Genomic DNA, 21,706 nt, shown 5'->3' on the forward strand with positions numbered 1-21,706 from the left:
GGGTGGGGGAGGGGTTTGTATTATTCTTTTTTTTATTCTGGCTGCTTAAGAGTTGCAGAGATGCCGTTTGGACATTAACCAGTGCTGAATCATTAATCAGTATATATCCCAGGCATTGTCCATGTATGTTGCTATCTACTATAGGGGACTTGTGTTCATGATCTTCTTATTGAGGTGGGGAGAATAGATGGATCACTATTTCGTGGCAACTAATGTTTAAGAGGCTACTGTGAATTCTTTGATTTCTGTATCAGATTATGTTTTTGTTTGGAAAAAACTCAGTAAACCTATATTTTTTTTAATTTAAAAAATGAACACCAGTTGCATTACAGACATACACATTCATCTTTTTTAGGCAACTTGAGATTACGTGATTTGCCCAGAATCACAGGATGCTTGAGCCTCCGCCAGACTCGAACCTGGTTTCCCAGGGTCAAAGTCGGCCGCTCTAGCCGTTAAGTCACACCCTCAGTGTGGTGAGTGGAGGTGTACGGTAACCGGTGGTTACATGGCAGTGAGAATAAGGACTGTGTGCCAGTGAGGTGATTGCGTGGCTGTGATGTGATGTGAATGCTCCGCCGGGAGTAGTGGGGTGAGTGGTGGCTGTGTGTCAGATAGGTGAATGGTGGCTGTGTGTCAGATAGGTGAATAGAGGCTGTGTGTCAGTGAGGTGAGTGGTGGTTGCGTGGCTGTAAGGTGAATGCTCCGCCAGTAGTAGTGGGGTGAGTGGTGGCTGTGTGTCAGATAGGTGAATGGGGGCTGTGTGTCAGATAGGTGAATGGTGGCTGTGTGTCGGTGAGGTGAGTGGTGGTTGCGTGGCTTTGAGGTGAGTGCTGCGGGGCCGGTCAGGTGAGTGGTGCCAGTGTAGCAGCAAGGTGAATGATAGCTGTGTGTCAGTTAGGTGAGTGGCGGCTGTGTGTCAGATAGGTGAGTGGCGGCTGTGTGACAGTGAGGTGAGTGGCTGCCAGGCAGTGCTCACCTGTGTACTGAGCTCTGCATCTGCTTCACTGGGGCTGCTGGGTCTTGGCATTCCGCAACCAGGGGTACAGCGTGCCGTGCGAACACTGTGTGCCAGGGTCAGAGGCATAGCCTGAGGCCGTGTAGTGGGAGGCCGCGAGCTCTGCTCTAGCTGTCAGCTCATAGCGTCCCTGCTCACTGCCCCCTCTGATGCACACTGCCCCCAGAGGCACTCCCCCGCAGATGGGCTGTGTCTGCTCGTACAGACAGGCTGGGGGGCTCTGCCGGAAGCACTCCAGCTCGTCTCCACAAGTTCCATAGCCATTCTCAACGTAAACCCCCAGGCCCTCGATTATGCCCTCCATGGCCAGCGCCCCGGGGATGAGGTGGCCACAGCTCTGTCTAATGATCCACCCCGGAGCCACCTCGCAGTGCAGGACAGGAGTGAGCAATCACACCGGAGAGGACAGGTGGGGTACCTGTCCCTCTAAGTCCTCCTGAGGCGCCCTGCCCAAGCCTGCTGGGTAAATAAGCGTCACCGTCGAGAAACCTCGTTCAGTCAGCTCACGGTGGAAGCAGTCAGATGCTCTGAAGCAACAGGTATTCATTCACTAGTGCCCCTCCCTCCCACTGAGTTCAAATGGCATCGCACGCATCTAGCGCTTGCTCAGTTTACGTAAGGCTTGTCACTATTTACCCACCAGTGCAGGCCAGAGCAAAGCCTTCTAAACGTTTTGTAAGTGCTTTCGAGGCACACTTATGTGGGACACGTACTGCAGATCATCATTCACAACCTGAGGCGCAATGCAGTGGGAGTAAAGGTCTATTTCTGCAGTGTGTCACTGATGAGACCCATATTTAAGAAATGAAGGCGACCTGGCTGCTTACTGGACAATCTCCAGTGCTCTGGGCCAACTCCTTCTCCCCGTTCCTCATTGAGTGGAGTTATTCACCTCTCCGAACAGCATCCCTTTACCTTGTTTAACTTTAAATTTAGAGACGGGTGCCAAAGCCTCAGTACAACTCTCGTTCTCCATCAAATCAGACTTGAAGACAATCCATCACGAGAAATGAAAGTAAAAGATACAGCCCATGAAACTGCCTTGGGTCTGTGCCCCAGAGGCAGCCAATCCATAGTGTGTCCCCCTGAGTAGTGCAAGCGAGAGCACCACGATTACAGACATAAGCTCCTGAAATTACCGAACACCTCCCCCAACTCCTCCACAGACACTCCCTCCGCTAAGTGAATGAGTGGAGGGTTTCAGTCCCTTTCTAGCTGATCCAAAATTAAACAAAAAGCAAGCTACAGTGGTGACTCCCAACCGTTGCAAATATGTAAATGGAAACTGATCTGTGAGTATCTAAGATGTGCAAGGCCCTATCTTACTTTCAAACTGGATTAAGGGAAATAACATAAATAGAAAGCTCTTTTTCTATATTCTGTTTCGAGGAAGCTTTTGGAACAAATTCAGGATCTCGTTTCAGACGTACCCTGGCTGAAAACATCCTGAAAAAGGGAGAACAGAGTAACGGATCTAGTTCTCCCAGACAGGTCAAATGGAATGAGAACAATTACATAATCAGACATGAACCACCAATGCCCTGAGTGAGAAGATGAGAGAGTCTAGGCACAAGAAAACTAGTTGACAAGAAGGGACAAAACGTCAGGAGGGGAGACATAGATTTAACCTTTCGCCCAATATGCTTTGGATGCCAGAAGCTTATTGGGGCTTACCGAAACAGAAGTACGTTTCTGCTAGGAATGCCTTTTTATCCTTGGAAAGCGATACCAAAGGGGATGATGGACGGAGCGTTTGAGCAAATCAAACACTCACTCCCAGTCAACTGATCTGGGTTTAATCCATCATCATTCTTTAGCTCACTCCACCACCCCAGTTCAGACATGGCCATATGCAAATCACTCTGACCCTGTGCCTCATGGGAACAGTCCAGCCCGAACTGCCAAGCCATGTCTTCCCTGGACCGGAAACGAGCATTCTGGGACTGGTTTCGGGTTCATAACCCTCATCAGCCAGGCTATCTTGAGTCCAGTGGCAAAGTGAGCAAGGGACCCACGTCTGGGCATACCCTGCCAACTTAGGGCGAACAAAGCGATACCAAACGGGATGATGGACGGAGCGTTTGAGCAAATCAAACACTCACCCCCAGTCAACTGATCTGGGTTTAATCCATCATTCTTTAGCTCACTCCACCACCCGAGTTTAGACCTGGTCATATGCAAATCAGTCTGACCCTGTGCCTCATGGGAACAGTCCAGCCCGAACTGCCAAGCCATGTCTTCCCTGGACCGGAAACAAGCATCCCCTCATCAGCCATGCTATCTTGAATCCAGTGGCTGGACTGTTCCCATGAGGCACAGTGTCCAGACTGATTTGCATATGGCTGGGTTCAAACTGGAACGGCATGGTGAGCAAAAAAACAATGGATTTAGGCCCAGATCTCTGTACTGGGTTGAATGTATGACATTGTTCTACATTCTGTCCATCAACTGTTGTTTTTGCATTTGTCACCCCGAGTGGGAAGGGTATGCCCAGACGTGGGTCCCGTGCTCTCCATGCCACTGGAATCAAGCTATCCTGGCTGAAGAGGGGTGAAACCCCGAAACGGGTCCTAGGATGCTTGTTTCCAGTCCAGGGAGGACCTGGCTTGGCAGTTCGGGCTGGACTGTTCCCATGAGGCACAGGGTCAAGACTGATTTGCATATGACTGGGTTCAAACTGGAATGGCATGGTGAGCAAAAAAACGATGGATTTAGGCCCAGATCTCTGCACTGGTATGAATGTATGAACTTGTTCTACATTCTGTCCATCAACTGTTGTTTTTGCATTTGTCACCCCGAGTGGGAAGGGTATGCCCAGACGTGGGTCCCGTGCTCTCCATGCCACTGGAATCAAGCTATCCTGGCTGAAGAGGGGTGAAACCCCGAAACCTGTCCTAGGATGCTTGTTTCCAGTCCAGGGATGACCTGGTTTTTGCATTTTTATCCTTGGAGGCACTGCTGGAAGCAGACCTACACCAAGGGTGATGGTCAGCACCCTTCATGAAGCTCTCTGAAGTCTGACACAGAGATCAGGAACAGCTTCCCCTCTGCAGCAGCAATGTAGCACTCAGTCAAGAGCATTCTCTTAACTGTATTTCACAGCCACAGATTTGGCCTTCACACCAGAGGCCACCAATGCGCATGTTACGATTTATGGCAAAGTTGACTGAAACTAGGACCCAGTATTACACTGTACCAGCTGATGTGAGAGAAAATGCGCCCCTCCCTCCAACATAAACAGGATTACTGATCTCTCCATTGTGGAACTGAAAATGCAAGGATTGATTGTGCAGAACAGTAAAACAGCAGAGGGAGCTGCGCCAACTGAGATCCGAAGGGGAGAGCTGCTCGGAGACGCCGCATATAAGGTAAATGTATTTATTTATATCTCATTTATTGTAAAAAAAGATATATTTAACTAGGGGGGTGGAGGCGGGGAGCTAAAGGTGGGGGCCCAGGGCTCAGAACTCCGCTCCTCTGCAGAGTAGGAGTTTTGCCTACACTCTGCGTTCTCCGTGAAACGCGGAGAAGGCAAAAATCCGCAGGCTCCGTCAGCGGAGCGGAGTTTTCATCACACCCCTACCTATAACCCCTGTAGCATGAATGTGAGTTGTTCCTCTCCTCCCTTCCCTACTCAACACCGCCACAGGTAAGTCACAGGACTACCTCAGGAGCCCACTCCTGAAACAAGAACTACAAAACAGTTTTATTTACTTCTCCTTAGTGTAGACAATAATTAGCACAATAGCATTTACCAAGATAGATCATTAAAGGAAAGCTTGTTTCCTTTTGGCCAGCTGTAAAAACCTGAAGATAAATGGATACAATGAAATATTTGCCGTGTCCGAAAAATGAGGTAGGCATCTGTCATCCATGGAGATAGGAAATACATAAAGCCTGTCCATTTCGATATCCTATCCCAGAAGGGGAGGAATAAAAAAAACTACATTTTATGATATTACTTTATATTATTGGATATTTGCACAGCACTGTGTGCCACCACAAAGTCAGCTTGCACTGTATGCGACCAAAAGGCCAGCTTGGAAAGGAAGAGGGAGCAGTGCATTTTGGGACAGCCATTGTTAATTATTAACCCCTTGCATGCCCGCCCCTTTCCCCGCCCAGTGCCGCGCTTTGCATTAGCGGGCGGAGTTCATGACGAGCTGGACTCGTCATGGGCACAGCGCCACCGCAGCCCATGACGAGTCCAGCTCGTCATGGGCACTGAAGGGGTTAAAGCAGTAGGGAGGGAGTATGCTTTGGGGCAGCAGGAAAGTGCCATATTTCTAGCAGAGGGAACGAGAAACATGGATTTGCAATGCAATAGGTCTGGCATTTACACAAGTTTAAGCTATTGGCATTGTAAATGACAATGCCTTTTATTTATGTTTTTTAAAAACGAAAACAAAAATAAAAGGCATTGTTATTTGTAATGTTAATAGCTCAAACTCGCGTAAGTGCGATAAAGGTTTAAAAAACGAAAAAAAAAAAAACTTGCGCAAGTGCGAGACCTATTGCATTGCAAATGCTTGTTTGACTAGCTACAAGCTTTTCTGTCAACAGGGCTGTAAATTGTGGTCTGATTATTATGAAATCTCTTTATTGGCATTTTGTAGATATAAGCACAGTACCCAGTACATTTGAGCAGCCTGATGGCTAATAATTGAAATAAGACCAATGATACATCGATGGGCATGAGCATGGTGACAAACAGGATCAGGTGCTACACACACTTATTAGGGAAAATGAGCATTACGGGCCTCCCAACCAGCCCCATTATCTCAGTAACCCCCTCTGCTCCCACGTCGCTGGGTGGCTGCCCCTAGAGAAGCCACTCGTGATGCACCCGTACTTCCCTATTGCATTTCTTTAAACAGTTCCCTTAAACAATAAGAAGAGAGGGCAAAACAACAAGTGCCTCTATATAACAACAGCAGCAACTACAGCATTCTCTGTAACGTCCCCGTGTTCCGCCCCCCAGCCTGACCCCCCCCTTCAATCCTGCATCCCTTCGTGCAGACAGCTTTAATGATCGTATCTTTCAACACTCCGGTACCACACCTAGTCATCTAAGGCCTTTAAAACACCTTTCATGCCCGACTCCCTGTCCGACCTTCATCTCCATCCTCCACAATAAGAGTATCCCCAGCGTGTGTCTCATGGGAACCCAAGGTGTCCCCGTCTAGTTGTGTCAGGGTGTGTAAGAGTGTGTTCCATTGGTTCGCTATGGGCGTACGCCTGAGGTCCACCGTTTCTTCCCTCAAGAGGGCCGCGCCCTCCGCTCCCGCCCACACCAGCATTGATTTCCGCCAAGCTCGTGCACGGGGGTGTTCCTCCGCCTTCCAACGTTTGGTAAGCAGCCTCTTCGCCACCACCAGGCCCAGGTCGAAAAATCGAGAGGCGACCTTCGTGGGAGGGGTTCTGCGAAACAGGTGTAGCAGGCAGACCGACCACTACCGCGGCGCAAGCCGACCCGTGCAGGTACTCAATGTTTCGTGCACCACCCGCCAGTACACATCCAACGCGGGGCAGCTCCACAACATGTGGACCAGCCCAGCATCCAGCAACCGACAGCGTGGACAACTTGCATCTGTACGATGGAAATACCTATTTATAGAGTTGGGTGTTGGATACGCCCTATGCAGAATAAAGTATTGGATTTGGCGGAACCGCATGTTCCTGGGAATCCGTGTAGGACCTTGTAGCGCCTTACTCCATTCCTTGTCAGCCATTGGACGGTCCAGGTCCGCCTCCCATTTACCGCGCAGCGGGGACAAGTCGGTCGCCGTATGCGTGCGCAGGGAAGCTGCGAACCAGCGTATCAGATGTCTCCCCGCCTTATGACATGCAGATATTGTATCGTGAGGTGCTGTTCTGGTTCCTCTTTAAGATCTCCCCACCTACTCGCCAGTGTCGAAATAAGTGATCGGTGACACAGAAATTGGCCTGTTGGTAACCCCGTCTCCTCCGCTAACAAGGCGAATGGGATAAGAGCACCATCTCGGTAGAGGTCCCCCAATGTGTAGATATCCGCCGCATGCCAGTCCGCAAGCTCGTCCCGGCACAGAACCCTCCGCCCACTAGGGGAGCCTTCTATAGGCATGGCAGGGGCGTAAGGGATGTATTTCCTGGTTAGATAGAGAACTCGACAATAGCATTTATAGGCCACTTCGACGAGGAGGGGCCGCGGTTTAAACGCCCTTGCAGTCGGATGGAACGATGCAACGATGTCAGCCAAAGAAATGGGGGGTTCCGCGGACGCCGTGTCATCCTGCTTCCTGTCCGCCAGCCACAGGGCCACCCATTGTAGTTGTGCTGCCAGATAATGCGTGAAGCACGGCATCGCAAGACCCCCCTGACCCGTGGGGAGGTATAACTTGGGCAGTGCCACCCTGTGGCGCGCACTGCCCCACACAAAGTCCCGAAGCGAACGCTCTAAGGGTGCAAAGAAGGATGCCGGAATATAGATCGGCAGATTAGCAAAATAATATAAGAGCCTAGGCAGAGCCACCATTTTAACTAACGCGATGCGCCCCGTGACCGTGAGGGGAAGGGTACCCCAAAACCGCATCTGGGAACAGACCGCCATTACAGCCTTACCCAAATTGCCCTCTACTAGATCAGCTGGCTGCCTGTATATTTGGATGCCCAAATAACGGAAGGTGTCGGATTGCCACTTAACTGGCACCCCCCTAAGCAGAACTGCGGGTCCAGAGTATCTGCCTGGAACGCATAAAGGCACGACTTAGCCGCGTTTACCCGTAGTCCGGAGAGCGCAGCGAAATCAGTCAGGACTCGCTCCAGGTCCCCGGGGATATTCGCCACGTCCTCAATGAAGACCAGGAGGTCATCCGCATATAGGGAAACCTGATGGGTCGCGTCGCCCATGAGAATGCCATTTGCCAATACCCTCCGTAGGGTAGCAGCTAGAGGCTCTATTGCAAGCGCGAAAAGGAGGGGCGAGAGAGAGGACACCCCAGCCTGGTATTACGACCCACCGGGATGGCGTCAGAAATGTAAGGACCGGTTTTCACCCGCACCACTGGGTTTTTATAGAGGAGCGCCGCCATTTGGAGGAACCCGAGGCCTAGCCCGTAATGCGACAGTGCTGCCACCAAATAGCCCCACTCAAGGCAATCGAAGGCCTTTTCAAGGTCCAACATCAAACAGCCTGCCCTTGGCCAACGTTGCGCCCCCTCCGTGGCCACCCGGAAAAATCGCCGCAAGTTAAGAGAGGTGCTGCGTTTGGGCACAAACCCGTTTTGATCCTTGTGTACCAACGGTGGCACCGTTTGGGTCAGCTGCTCCGCCAAGACCTTGGCTAGAATTTTGTAGTCAGTGTTGAGAAGGGCGAGGGGGCGGTAGGACCCCAAATTGGTGGGATTACGCCCTGGCTTAAGTAAGGAGATCAGGTAGGCCTCTCTCATAGAGGCTGGCAGGGTAGCTTCCTCAAGGGCCATGAGATATAGCGCATGCAATCTGGGCACTAGGGACTCCCGGTAGGCCTTCTAATACTCCGCTGGAAGTCCATCTGGCCCTGGCGCCTTTCCAGAGGCCAATGAAGTTACCGCCTCCCCTATCTCTTCCAACGTGAGGGGGGCCAACAGCGTCTCCTGGTGGGCATCCGGGACCGCAGGTAGACAGGCAGCCTCCAGAAACTGATCCAGATCCTGTGCCTGTCTGCGCCCTACCGAGGCGTATAGGGCTGCATAATGCGCTGTCAGTACTCGGTGGATCTCCCGCTGCGTGTCTACTAGCGTCCCGTCCGGCCCACGAAGAGATTATTTTGGAGCATGTACCGCCTCCTGTCTAATCAGCCAGGCCAACAACCGCCCCGCCCTATCGGATGTAGCATGGACCCGAGCCGAATGAGCCGCGTAATTGTGGCATCGCAGCCGCTCCATCAGCTCAGCGTGTCTCGTCCAAAGCCGCGCCAGCCGGGCCGAGTCCCGACCGCCTTCTTCGCCATGGCGTTCACACGACAGAAGGCGCGACTCCAAGGTAGCGAGCGATAGCATGAGCTGCTTACGAATATTTCCCGCCGCCCCCAGGCAGTGTCCCCGCATTGTGGATTTGTGCGCGTCCCATAATGTCAGTGCATTACCTGTCGTTCCCTCGTTGAGGTCGAAGAACTGCTCAATCGCCGTGCCTAGAGAGGCACGAAACTCTGCGTCTTCTAGAGCGGCCGGCTGCAGTCGCCACGTCGGAATGGGGGGCCAACCCGGGTCCCAGGATAATAGCAGCCGAAGCGGATTATGGTCCGAATGGGTCCGGCCCAGGTATTCTGCCTGAGTTATCAGAGGAGTCAATGAGGGAGAGCTCACCACCCTGTCAAGGCGGACATGAAGGTCATGCACCGCCGAATAGTACGAATAGAGATGATCGCTAGGATGTAGGGAACGCCATATATCATATAATGCCCAATGTGCCAACCAGTCTGTGAGACTCCTCGCGTCCTGTGTGCTACGAAGTGGTGGGTATGATCTGTCGAGGTGTGTGTCGAGCACTGCATTAAAGTCCCCCCCCAGTAGCCATGGAAGACCCACATACGGCGTTAACGCCACTGAAAGCTGGTCCAAGAACGATGGTTGGTCGACGTTCGGGGCATAGAGTGAGCCCAGGAGTATGGGTTGTCCATTGAGTTTCCCCCGAACTAACGTCTATCGTCCAGCGGGATCAACCACCGATTCAGTGCATGTAAAAGGTGTACCCGCTCTTACCCAGATCAGTGTGCCACGGGCATGTGCAGAGTATGTGGTCCCAAAAAGTTGCCCCCTCGATCGAGCTCGCAGTTTATCTAGTTCTGGTTGGGTCAGATGGGTTTCTTGGAGAAGAGCTATGGCCACCTTATGCCATTGCAGGTAGGTGAAAACTGAGTAGCGGTGCGCTGGTGTGTGCATACCCCTTATGTTCCAGGTAACCAACATAGTGTCCGCCATCGAGAATTAGTGAAATCTATATGAGGCTCAAGGCCAGTAGCGGGCCATCCAAGGAGAGGGGGGGGGATTGCAAGTACGGTTGTCATGTCGGTCTGCTGCAAGAACATAAGAAACAAAAGAACTACAGTGCATTGCCAAGTGCACTTAACCAAAGTCAAAAACTGTCGAACTGTGAGGGCAAACCCCAGAACGGGCATTCGTCCAAACTTATAACTCAGTCGCCTATGAGATACTAGGCCAGGTGTTTGCTAGTGGGTGCTAAGGGCTGAGTGAAGGGCCCCGAGTGATTAGAGCCCAATGTTACCCCCGTCTACGTCTTGTGTGCCGTCTGAGCTGAGTGCTGTGCCAACCCCCCACCAGGAGCGTAACTGTGCTGTGGAATTGTTAGCCGCGCCAAACATTCACCAGAGGTGCGAATGTGCGCACCGCTGCAGGCCATCGCCTATCAATGGACTCATGTGTATTGCTCATCTCTCATTCCATGTGCAGAGAGCTCCCCGTTGGCCCGCAGTCCCCGGGCCATCAGCGACGCCCCAGCCAACCCGCATGCACCAGCACAAAGAGTCGCGCTACAGTGAAAAAGGGGGGCAGCAAAGTCCACAACCCCCATCCCAGAGGCGTCTGGCAATACGCACTCCACCTCCCTACATCTTCCATACTCATCACTGTCCCTCCGAGCCAGTGATCACACAATAGTGTCAGCTGTTTGGGGCGTCACCACTGGCATCATACGGTCATCTGAAAGCATGGTATGTGAAGAGGAAGATCCATCAGTCTCAGTATCGCTATGGTCACGGGCCGTCACGTCTCCTTGACTGCACACAGATCCCAGGGAGGCCACCGCCTCAAGGGCTTCCTCGCATTCCAGTCGTATCTTCTCCGGGCTGGGGGCCGCGGGTGGGCTCGGCCCTGCCCCTTCACGTCTTCCCCCTTGCCTCCGTCGTCTCACTCGTTTCCCCCCACGCCCTCCGACTCCCGAGTCCGAGGGCCTTGGACCATTGTGTTGCCCCGTTTCCTCCAGCCAGTCCCAAACATCAGACGGGGCGTCGAAGAAGCATGTCCCTTCCTTCGTGACCACTCGGAGGCGCGAGGGGAACAACAGCGAGTATGGGATCTGCAAGTCACGGAGCCGGCGCTTCACCTCCAGATAATTGCTTCACCTCTTCTGAACCGTCATCGTATAGTCCGGAAACAGCATCACCGTGCCACCCCCTACCGCCAGGGCACTCATTTTCCTCGTTTCTCGGAGTATCACGTCCCTGTCACGATAGTTAAGGAGCCTGAACAGGAAGGGACGTGGACGTGCTCCGGGCACAGGCCTCCACGCCGGCACCCTGTGTGCCTGCTCCACGACGAACTGCGGGGAGAGCACCCCCGGGGGGAGTATGTCTCGCAACCACCCTTCGACGAACTGCTCCGGGTGTCGACCCTCTTCGCCTTCCAATAGGCCCACCACGCGGATGTTCTGGCGCCGAGAGCGGCCCTCCGCATCCTCAGCACGATCCTCCAGAGTGTTAACTCGATCTATCAAGTCCTGTAGAGTTGCAGAGTGGCTGCGCATTATCGGCTGGACCTCTTGGAGTGCCTGGCACTGGCTAGCAACAGTGTCCGCCAGTTTACGATGGTCAGCATGAAGTAAAGTGAAATCCACCGTGACTTTGTCAATACGGGATTCTAATGAGGTTCTGGTTTGTTCCAAAGTGTTGCCCAGCCGGTCCACCGCCGCCAGCATGGCATCCATCTTGGCTTCCAGCGTTGACACTGGCGGGTTCGCATCTCCAGCAGAGCATCTTGATCCCGGGTCAGGACCCTCCACCCTCAGCCGGCTCTCGTTCTGCTTGGTCCGCAGCCGCTCCATGGCCAGTTGTTGAGCTGACGGCATTCGGAAACACCAGCGGTGCGCTGCAGGTAGTTGTGACCCTGGACACCACCGCGTTCAGGCAGCAAGGGGCCAAATACCCACCGCCACTTCCAGTTTCAGGAAAGGAAAGGAGGCGCAGGGTCCATCCAATCACTAACGCTGCCCCCGTAGGGTCGGCGCCACCCAGGTGGGCCCCTCCGTTGAACGAGAGTGTCGCACCCAGTTCTTAATGTGCACCTCACGAGGAGGGTTCACCCATGGACTGACTCTCCCTGGCCCCAACAACTGTGCCACTCACCGGCTGGGTCCGATGACGTTCCACCGTAGCTGTGAGCGTCCAGCGGTTAGGAGCCGACACCAGGCGCGCCACCGTCCGTGTGGCCGCGCCGATATCACAGTCCGGGTAGACCTCAGAAAACGCAGAACGTGCTCCAGCAATCTGTCGCCTGCGTCCGGAATCGCTTCTCTACTCCCCGACGGTTTGGGCCGGTCCTCACCGACCTGCGCTGGTAGGTTCACGGCTGCCCCACCATTTCCTGCAGGCGCCGGGTGGGAAGAGAATGGGGGGGCCTCATCCACCGACAGACGACCCCCGGGGGCTGAAACTCAAGGCAGTCCCTCAGACGTGGATATGTTCGCAGCTCCCCGCGCCTCCACCGCCAGTCAGTCCGAGGGCTGCGTCCGTGCGCCAGATTCCAAGCCACTAAGACCGCGACATCTGGGTCACAACCGCACTATCAGTAATGTGCGGACAGCCGGCCTCCCCCACTGTACACTCAAAGAATGGCTGGCCAGATCGCTCCCGCAGCACTGCACGCAGGGCCACACTTCGTGCCCCAGGTCGCACCCTCGCAGTCTCATCGGTCCCCCTCACTCCAGATGGCGATCTCCCGCTTCTCACCTGGCCAGTCCTCTAGGCGATCACTGAATCCTCATCCAGTGAAGCACAATCGGAGCAGAGGCTCTCGCCTATTCATATGCTGGCCGCCGGATGTCCTCCCCTCCGCCACCAGTGCTGCTATCCACAATGCACTCCGTCGCGCTCCGGGAAGGACCGCTGCAGCGGCAGGCCCCACAGTCACAATGTTCTCCGCATGTGGTGGCGTTGCCCATTCAAATGTCAGCTCCTCTGAGCCCCGTCATCAACCGGGGTTGCAGCAAAGTCCCCGCAGGACACCAGCTAGACGGTGGACGTCCGTGTCCGCAGCGCGCGATGTGCGCGGCCTGGGCCCCTCGTGGCAGGCCGCGGTCTGTAGTAGGCCTCGCGGCCGGCCGCCACGTCCAGCGCGCTCCGCGCGTCTTACCGAGGGAGCCGTTGGTGGTGAAAGTTCCAATAAGGAGCTGACTTCGCCCCCAAATTTTCTCCCTCAGGGCCGCCGGAGACTCTCAGCCGGCAGTGGGCGGCAGCAGCAGCACCGGGACTTGACACAGGCAGGAGAATTACCGGATAACGGCTCTAGGTTACGGGAGCCTCACGTAGTTGCAGCCATCTTGGCCGTGCGCCCTCTAGCGCCCCCGCTGTAAATTGTGGTCTGATATCTGACTTCAAAATGAGAGGATTTTCCCCGTCCTTTAACCCCCTCCGCCTCGCTGCTTCAGTAGTACCCCCCACCATTCCCTTTCCGTGTGTATCGAGTGATGCAGCAAGAGGCCCAGGCACCCACTCAGCCCTGAATCACTTTCGGTCTCCATTCACAGCTCTGCTCTCATTTCAACTTGTTTGAAAAACGGGAGCTGTACAACACAGGAAGTGCTGCGGCTGGAGCGCAGACTGCCTCCCAGTACAAGTGCGTGCCCTGTACCGTTATCTTTAGCATGTCATTGCTCCCTCCCCTCTTCTGTGCACGCAATAGTACATACATATCCCCAACTCAAAGTGCACCCACAGCTGCTCGTCTAATTCCCTCACCCCACATCGGTCGAGCATCCCTTCAGGGTTTCATTTTCTTGGGCCCGGCCTTTGCTTGTATTTACAGCACTTAAAATCGCACTTCGCTCGTCTCTAGGAGCTATGTAGAAACAGTACAGGCGGAAGGAATCAAGGACGCAGGGCACAGACAGAAACTCCGCTCCATAAATCAGAGGTCTTACCGATGACTTTTCCCCGCCCGCTCGTTTTAAATCCTCATTATTATTCTTTTTGGCCTGCTACAGCTGAGATTTCACCTGCGTTGATTAAGAGCGGCAGGGAAGCAGCATCTTTGGTGCTTTGGACTGCCCGGCGCCATCCATCATGCACACAATAGGCAGGTTTAAGACATCTAGCTGAATTTGTTTTGGTCTGAAGGCAGCTCTGACGTACGTAGTAAGCCCTTCCTGTTTTGCTGGGCACACCATCATATGGCAATGGATACTCAGATGTGCACTCACTACAGTGTGTAGTGCATCCATGTGATAAGCTTCAGAAGGTCTGTTAAAAGCTAGTCTCTAGTTACTTTCACTGTTTTATAATTTGCGCCTTTCTTTCCGCCCCTGATCATCCCCCCTCTTCCCTGTGTCCCATCTCGTCTGCTCTGGCTCGCTTCCTTCATCTCCTACCATCTCTCTGTCGTTCTCCACTTCCTATCTATTTGGAGAAGGACAGACCGAGATCTCACTGGCCCTCAGTACACCAGCAGAGGACGGCACACGAGACTGGCTCAAACATTTCCACCAATCATGTGTACCTTCTGGATTTTGGTAACTATCCCAATTTACAACTAAGAACATTGAAACATTTCTTATGTTACAATAAAAAGAGAACAAATTTCCGTCTCCGAGCGTTGGAAAAAACTATTTAACACCTGACCTTCGCTTTCAGTTGGCAGCTTCTGCAAACTTGGTATGAGTATCGTGTTCACAAGAACACGCACTTCTGATGGATACATCTGCCTGTGGATTCCTCACCTTATGAATATCCCCTCTGCGCCAGCATTCCAGAAATTTTTCGTAGCTCTCTGCGCTGACGAGGTAGTCACATCGTCATGGCTCCGCACGCGACTCCGCATGACGTCACAGGAGCCATAAGAAGACCACGTCAGCGTGATGTCAGTTCCTTTTTTTCCGCACTACAAGCTAACGGACTTTCTGTGACTCTCCTGTCTTTCAACTGCTACTTTGTTTTGAGACTTTACTTGTTAATGTTTTCGACTATGTCTGTTCCTAGGAAGTCGGGTTTCAAGCCCTGCAAGGAATGTGGAGGTCACATGTCAATTACTGACCCGCATGATGACTGTCTATGGTGCCTTTCTAGTGATCACGACATCGAAGGTTGTTCATCCTGCAGAAAAATGAACCCTAAGGCGCCGAAGGAAAGAGAGGCTAAGCTCTACATGTCCAAGGTGAGAAAGGAGAAAAGAGGTCGTAAAAGATCGAAGTCGAGGTAGTCTACTTTGTCTGGATCCAAGAGAAGGCACAAGAAGAAGAGACATGGGCCTCGACGTCGTTCGTCCAAGTCTCGAGCTTCGAAGTCGCCTTCTCCTGCTCCTCGACGTCGTGCCAAGAATGTTATTTCTCTTTCACCCTCTTAGTCTCCACAGGCTTCGCCGGGCGGGTCTCCTGATTTGGGTACTCCGGTGCAGTGTCCGGCACTGGTTGATTCTCCGGTTTCGGATGGGGATTCGAATCTAGTGGAAGAAGAGTCTCCTGCTGCTCCTGTGGCTCCTCCTGTGACTCCAGCGGATCCAACTCCGGAGACTCCTCGTAAGGAAGTCGAACCGGCGCAGTATCCTTCGTTCCCGGCGTCGGGTTCGGATCCGTCGCACTTCATGAATGCAATGTATGGTATTTTTACCAGAGGCACATGCCCCTCTGGAGCACCTTCGGGTCCCATGGGCCCATTGACATTTAATTTGGGCGTGCCTCAGCATTATCCTCTGGCCCCCTTTATGCCTTGTATGCCGATGGCGCCGTCATGGCAGTTTCTGGCACCGAGGGTGTCGACGCTGTTTGAGAAGTCTCCGGCTCCGTCTGGCGTCCCCTCTTCCAGGGTTCGTTCGACGCGTGTCCCTGTCACGGAGCCTCCTTCAATGCCGTTGTTGGAGCTGTCGACGCCGCGGATGGCGCCGCCGATGCCGCAGCCGAGGTTGCGTTCTAGAAGAGAAGCTCAAAGGCTGATTGAAGAGGAGCAATATCGGGCTGGTGACATAGAGGAAGGTGAAATTTATGAGTCTGAGGACTTATTGGAAGACTTGTGTGAAGCAGGTGGTTTGGATGTCTCTTCAGAAGGGGACTTTGCATTACAGAAGGCTTCTCCTGAATATAAGCCTAATCTTTTAACAGAGGTGCTTCATTCTCCTTCTGTTGTGGTGGAACCTCTTTTACCATTCAATGATGCCCTGACGGAGCCGATATTAGAAGTCTGGAGTAATCCTCTTTCTGCTCCCGCAGTTTCTAGATCTGTTTCTAGAAGATATAGACAGGCACCAGGGGACCCTAATTTTCTTTCTTCTCACCCGTCACCTCAAAGTTTGATAGTTCAAGCTTTTTGTTCAAAACAGTTGGTAGGTTCTTTTCCTCAAGCACCGGCTGATAGAGACTCAAAAAAGCTTGAGCAATCGGCAAAGAAAGATTTTTCGTCTGCCAGTATGGCATTGAAATCCACAAATGCAACTTGTCTATTGGGCAGATATATCCACGCCCTTATGGACTCTGACAAGCAGATTCTCCCTAATCTGTCGGAAGAGGATCGGAGCAATTTAAGTGAGGTCTTGATGGACTCTGAGGTGGCTGCTTGCCAAATAATCCAGTCTGGTCTGGATACTGCAGATTCGGTGGCAGGGTGATGGGTTTGTCTATTTCTACTAGGAGGCATGCATGGTTAAGATCTTAAGGATTTTCACCTGATGTGCAAGCTGCCCTTTTGGATCTTCCCTTTGACGGTTCTAAGCTCTTCGGGGAAAAAGCTGACTTGGCGTTGCAGAGATTTAAGGACAGTAAAGCCACAGCAAAATCCCTGGGTTTACAGTCTGTAAAGAGGGTATGGTTACAGAAGATACCGTGGTTTTGGGAAATCTTCCTTTTGTTCCTGTCAACCTCAGCAACAACAACAGCAGCAAAACCCTCTGTATAAATCCTACAGAGGTAAAGGCAGAGGTCGCCTTCGTGGAGCTGGACGACATCCCTCTTCCTCCTCCTCCTCTACCTCCCCTCCCCCTCCTGGTAGTGCAGTAAAGCAGCCCTAGATCCACCATCTTGGATCATGTGGGTCCTGTGGGAGGTCGGCTTACCCATTTTCTACAAGACTGGAATTAATAATTTCGGACCTTTGGGTTCTAGATCTTGTGGAAAATGGGTACGCCCTTCCCTTCAGGGAATTCCCTCCTCCTTACCCTCCTTGCCAAGGGTTTTGCACGAAGCATCATTTGCTTCTCCTTCAGAAGGAGGTTCTTACCCTGTTACAAAAAGGTGCAATAGAGGTGGTTCCAGAGCAGGAAAGGGGCCAGGAATGCTACTCCCGGTATTTCCTGATTCCCAAGAAAGATGGCAGGCTACGTCCTTTCCTGGACCTCAGAATCTTGAATCTATTTCTCAAGCAGGAGAGGTTCAAGATGCTCACTCTAGCGCAGGTTCCTCAGGCGATGCATCAAGAGGACTGGATGGTGTCCATCGACTTGCAGGATGCGTATTTCCATATCCCAATCCTGAAGTCACACAGGAAGTATCTCCGTTTTACGGTTGGGTCGAAACATTACCAGTTTGCGGTCCTTCCGTTTGGTCTTACTACTGCACCTCGAGTCTTCACCAAGGTGATGGCAGTGGTGGCACCCCATCTCAGAAGGTTTGGTATTCCTTTTTTCCCATACCTGGACAACTGGCTTCTGAAGGCACTCTCCAGAGATGTGTCGTCATCTGCTGGTAACAACCCAGCTGTTGTACAAATTGGGTTTTTCAATAAATGTACCCAAGTCTCACCTGGTGCTCTCACAGCACAACCTGTTCATAGGGGCAGTACTGGATATCACTCTGTGTCGAGCATTCCCTCCACCTCAAAGGATTCTTGACATACAGGAAATGATTCTCTTGTTTTACAATGGAGCGGTTGTTCCAGTTCTGAAGGTTCTTCGCCTGCTCGGTCTGTTCGCTTCCTGCATCCTGTTGGTCAACCATGCACGCTGGCACATGAGGGCTCTCCAGTGGTGTCTCCGCAGGCAGTGGTATCAGCACAACGGAGATCTCAGCGAGTCTGTGAGGATCTCCAGAGGATCTGTCTTGGTGGAGCGTGGAGAGCAATCTGTCTCAAGGAAAGCCTTTCCATCTTCCTCCATCGGTGGCAACAGTGATAAAGGATGCCTCTACCCTAGGGTGGGGAGCACATCTGGGGGATCTGGAGATCAAGGGTCTTTGGTCTCCAGGAGAGAGGTTGTTTCACATCAACCTTTTGGAATTACGGGCGATACGTTTGGCGCTCGAGGCCTTTCTTCCTTTCCTTCGCGGTCAGTCGGTTCTAGTCCTGACGGACAACACTGCTGCGATGTGGTATGTCAACAAGCAGGGAGGAGTAGGGTTGTACCGTCTCTGCAGAGAGGCGTTGCGACTCTGGTCCTGGGCTCAAGTCCATCGGATTTGCTTGATGGCAAATCATCTGGCCGGGGTGCTGAACGTGCGTGTGGACAGTCTCAGTTGGCAGTTCTCCGCCGACCACGAGTGGAGGCTTCAACCAGAGGTAGTCCGACACATCTTCTGGACGTGGGGGACTCCTCGGGTGGACCTGTTTGCCACTCACGAGAACGCGCACTGCCAGTCATTCTGCAGTCTCCTGTTTCCGGGGCAGGGAGCGTTGGGGGAACGCGTTTCAGTTGAGTTGGGGCTCACAACTCCTTTACGCGTTTCCTCCCATACCCTTGATTCCTCGGGTTCTGAGGAAGATTCGCCAAGACCGGGCCCAAGTTATATTGATCGCCCCGGATTGGCCAAGAAGGGTGTGGTACACAGACCTTCTTCACCTCTCGTCATGCCCTCCGCTCCGTCTCCCTCTCAGGGCAGACCTCCTCTCTCAGATGGAGGGGCAAGTTCTACACCCCCACCTCCAGAGCCTGCACCTTCATGCCTGGAGATTGAACGGGCCAACTTGAATGCTTTTTCTCTCCCGCCTGACGTGGTGGACGTTATATTATCGGCCATGCGACACTCCACTAAGTCTGTCTATTCATACAGGTGGTCTAAATTTGTTAAGTGGTGCGGAGAGAAATCTATTGATCCCTTAAAAGCTCATCTATCTGATGTTCTTTGTTTTTCTCTTAATTTGGCACAGCAGGGTTTTGCTGTGGCCACTGTAAAAGGGTATTTGTCGGCTTTGTCAGCCTTCTTTATTTAAGTCTCCTATAGTCTTAAGATTTATAAAGGGGCTGACAAACATGTTTCCTCCCACTCCTTTTATTATGCCCCAGTGGGACTTGAATTTGGTGTTAACTTTTTTAATGGGTTCGTCATTCGAACCGATGCATATTTGTCCTTTAAGACCTTTAACTTTTAAAACGGTCTTCCTGGTAGCATCACCTCGGCCAGGAGGGTGAGTGAATTCCAGTCTTTGAGTTCAAAGCCACCTTTTCTGACCATATATGCTGAAAGGATGGTTCTTAGGACCAGGGCTGCTTTTCTGCCTAAGGTGGTGACTCCCTTCCACCTAGGTCAGTCCATTACCCTTCCGACTTTCTATCCTCCCCCTTCCAAGAAGGAGGAGAGACTTCATTGTTTAGATCCAAAGAGGGCGATTAGCTTCTATTTGGACAGAACAAAGGACTTCCGTCAGGATGACCAGCTCTTTGTTGGATATGCTGGTCGTATGAAGGGCAAGGCGGTGCACAAGCGCACTTTATCACGATGGATCATCTTATGCATCAAGATACGCTACTCCCTGGCTGGTAAGGAGCCTCCTGTAGACATTCCAGCTCATTCCACCAGGTCTAAATCATCTACTTCTGCATTGACTAGAGGTGTTCCTGTTTTGGACATCTGTAAGGCTGCAACTTGGGCCTTTCGCGAAGCATTACTGCTTAGATTCCGAAGTGAGGAGGGATGGCCAATTTGCGCGTTCTGTTTTGCAGGACTTTTTGGTATAGAAGGGTGGACACCCACCTCCGGGAGATGTACTGCTGTGGGATTCTATTCCATCAGAAGAACAAGTTACTTACCTTCGGTAACGCTTTTTCTGGTGAATACAGTATCTGCCTGTGGATTGCTCACAGACCCACCCTCCTTCCCTTTGTCCACCCTTTTATACCATAAAAGCTGAGGTTTTAGTTTTTTGACGTATTATGTGTACTCAAGACTTGTTACCTCTGTTTATTTACTGTTGTCTTGTTTGAATTGCAAGCTTTCTTCTTTCTTTATACACTGGGGTAATTTGTGTGAATTCTGTATACTATGTATACATTGTCTCTATGTCGGTCCGCCCGTTTTCCCTCTGTGGCACGGAAAAAATGGGTGGAACTGACGTCATCACACAGACGTGGTCTTCTTATGGCTCCTGTGACAACATGCAGAGTCGCGTGTGGAGCCATGATGTTGTGACGACCTCGTTGGCGCAGAGAGCTACAAAATATTTCCGGAATGCTAGCGCAGAGGGGATATTCATAAGGTGAGGAATCCACAGGCAGATACTGTATCCACCAGAAAAAGCGTTACCGAAGGTAAGTAACTTGTTCTTCTGCCCTGTATGTACCGGTATATTGATTTTGTTTATAGATATTTTTATAGCGCTATTTACCAGACTGGGCAGGTCCGGCATGAAGGGCCCTGGTAGTGTTTACCTTAGCCCCACCCGCTCGACTCCAGGGTCTTCTCCCTCTTGCCATCACAGTTTCTTCTGTGTCCTAACAGCATCTCTCCCTCCTTTCCATGTTTCTTTTCCCCCTCCCAGTAGTAAAAAAAAATCCGCTATGAAGCGGCCAGTGCTAGCTGCTTCATATTGCTTTTTTTTGTAACTGTTTCATTATCCAACCATTGCACCCCCACCCCTTTATCCAGAAAATCCCCCCAATCCATTACCCACCCTAGTGCCAGAGCCAAAAATAGCTCCCCCAGAGGCGGGACATTTTGACGTGGCCAATGCTTGTTCTGTAATGAGGACTGTCATTCCTTACTATTTCCCAAACACTGATCCCTAGATATAATATGTGGGTCTGGTTATATTACAGTGGAATGCTATGCTGACATGTCATTGTGTCCAAATGAGACCATTTTGCTTTACGCTGGGTGTTGGAAACATATGTAAATTTGTTTGCTTTGCACCACTGTTACATTTACAGACCTGCCAACACCACCATGTGTCACACGATATCAGCTGCTTCACACAGTCACCTAGTGAGGAGCTGATACCACACAGTGGATGAAAAAGTAGGCTGGAAATCACTGCAGAGAGTGGGTTTCCAGCTGAGGGTTATAACCTCTACACAGCGGAAGTCCATTACGGGGTGTAAGACCACCCCTGCGCATCACTAGCAGAATTAGAAACTTTTTTAGGTCTCGCCTACGCAGCGCGCATGCGCTGCTTAGAAGGATTTGATTGATTTGATTTACATTTACAGACTTATAAAGTGCACGTATGCCCGAGGGCATCTTGGCGCTATAACCGACGGGTATACTGACTTTGTAGATTAACTATACTTCTGATAATGATAATTGTTCAAACAAAGTCAATCTTAGTTAAACATTCAACGAATGAACTGGTGTCATGGTTAAAGTTCTTCTAGTGATAGAGAATGGTATGGCACTGATTTCATCTTTGCATTTTGTTGCGTTGCTATTTAACTGTGTATGGTTTGCTTTTTACCATTGTAATATGCAATGCCTAAGAATTGTATAAAGCCTGTGGCTTATAAGTATATTTACATTTGTTGCTTCTTCTCAAAGTTTTTGCCAATTTACAAAACTCACCATTCTGGCTTTACATTCACATCTTTATGACAA

At 51.6% G+C, this 21,706-nt stretch overlaps 1 protein-coding gene across 1 annotated transcript in view; it reads left to right on the plus strand.

Moving 5' to 3' along the window:
• The window catches only part of EML5 (EMAP like 5), a 1,456,757-nt gene that overhangs the window by 707,836 nt on the left and 727,215 nt on the right, over positions 1-21,706 (plus strand). The window lies entirely within an intron of this gene.

Source organism: Triturus cristatus, chromosome 9 (genome assembly GCF_964204655.1).
Source record: "Triturus cristatus chromosome 9, aTriCri1.1, whole genome shotgun sequence".
NCBI lineage: Eukaryota > Metazoa > Chordata > Amphibia > Caudata > Salamandridae > Triturus > Triturus cristatus.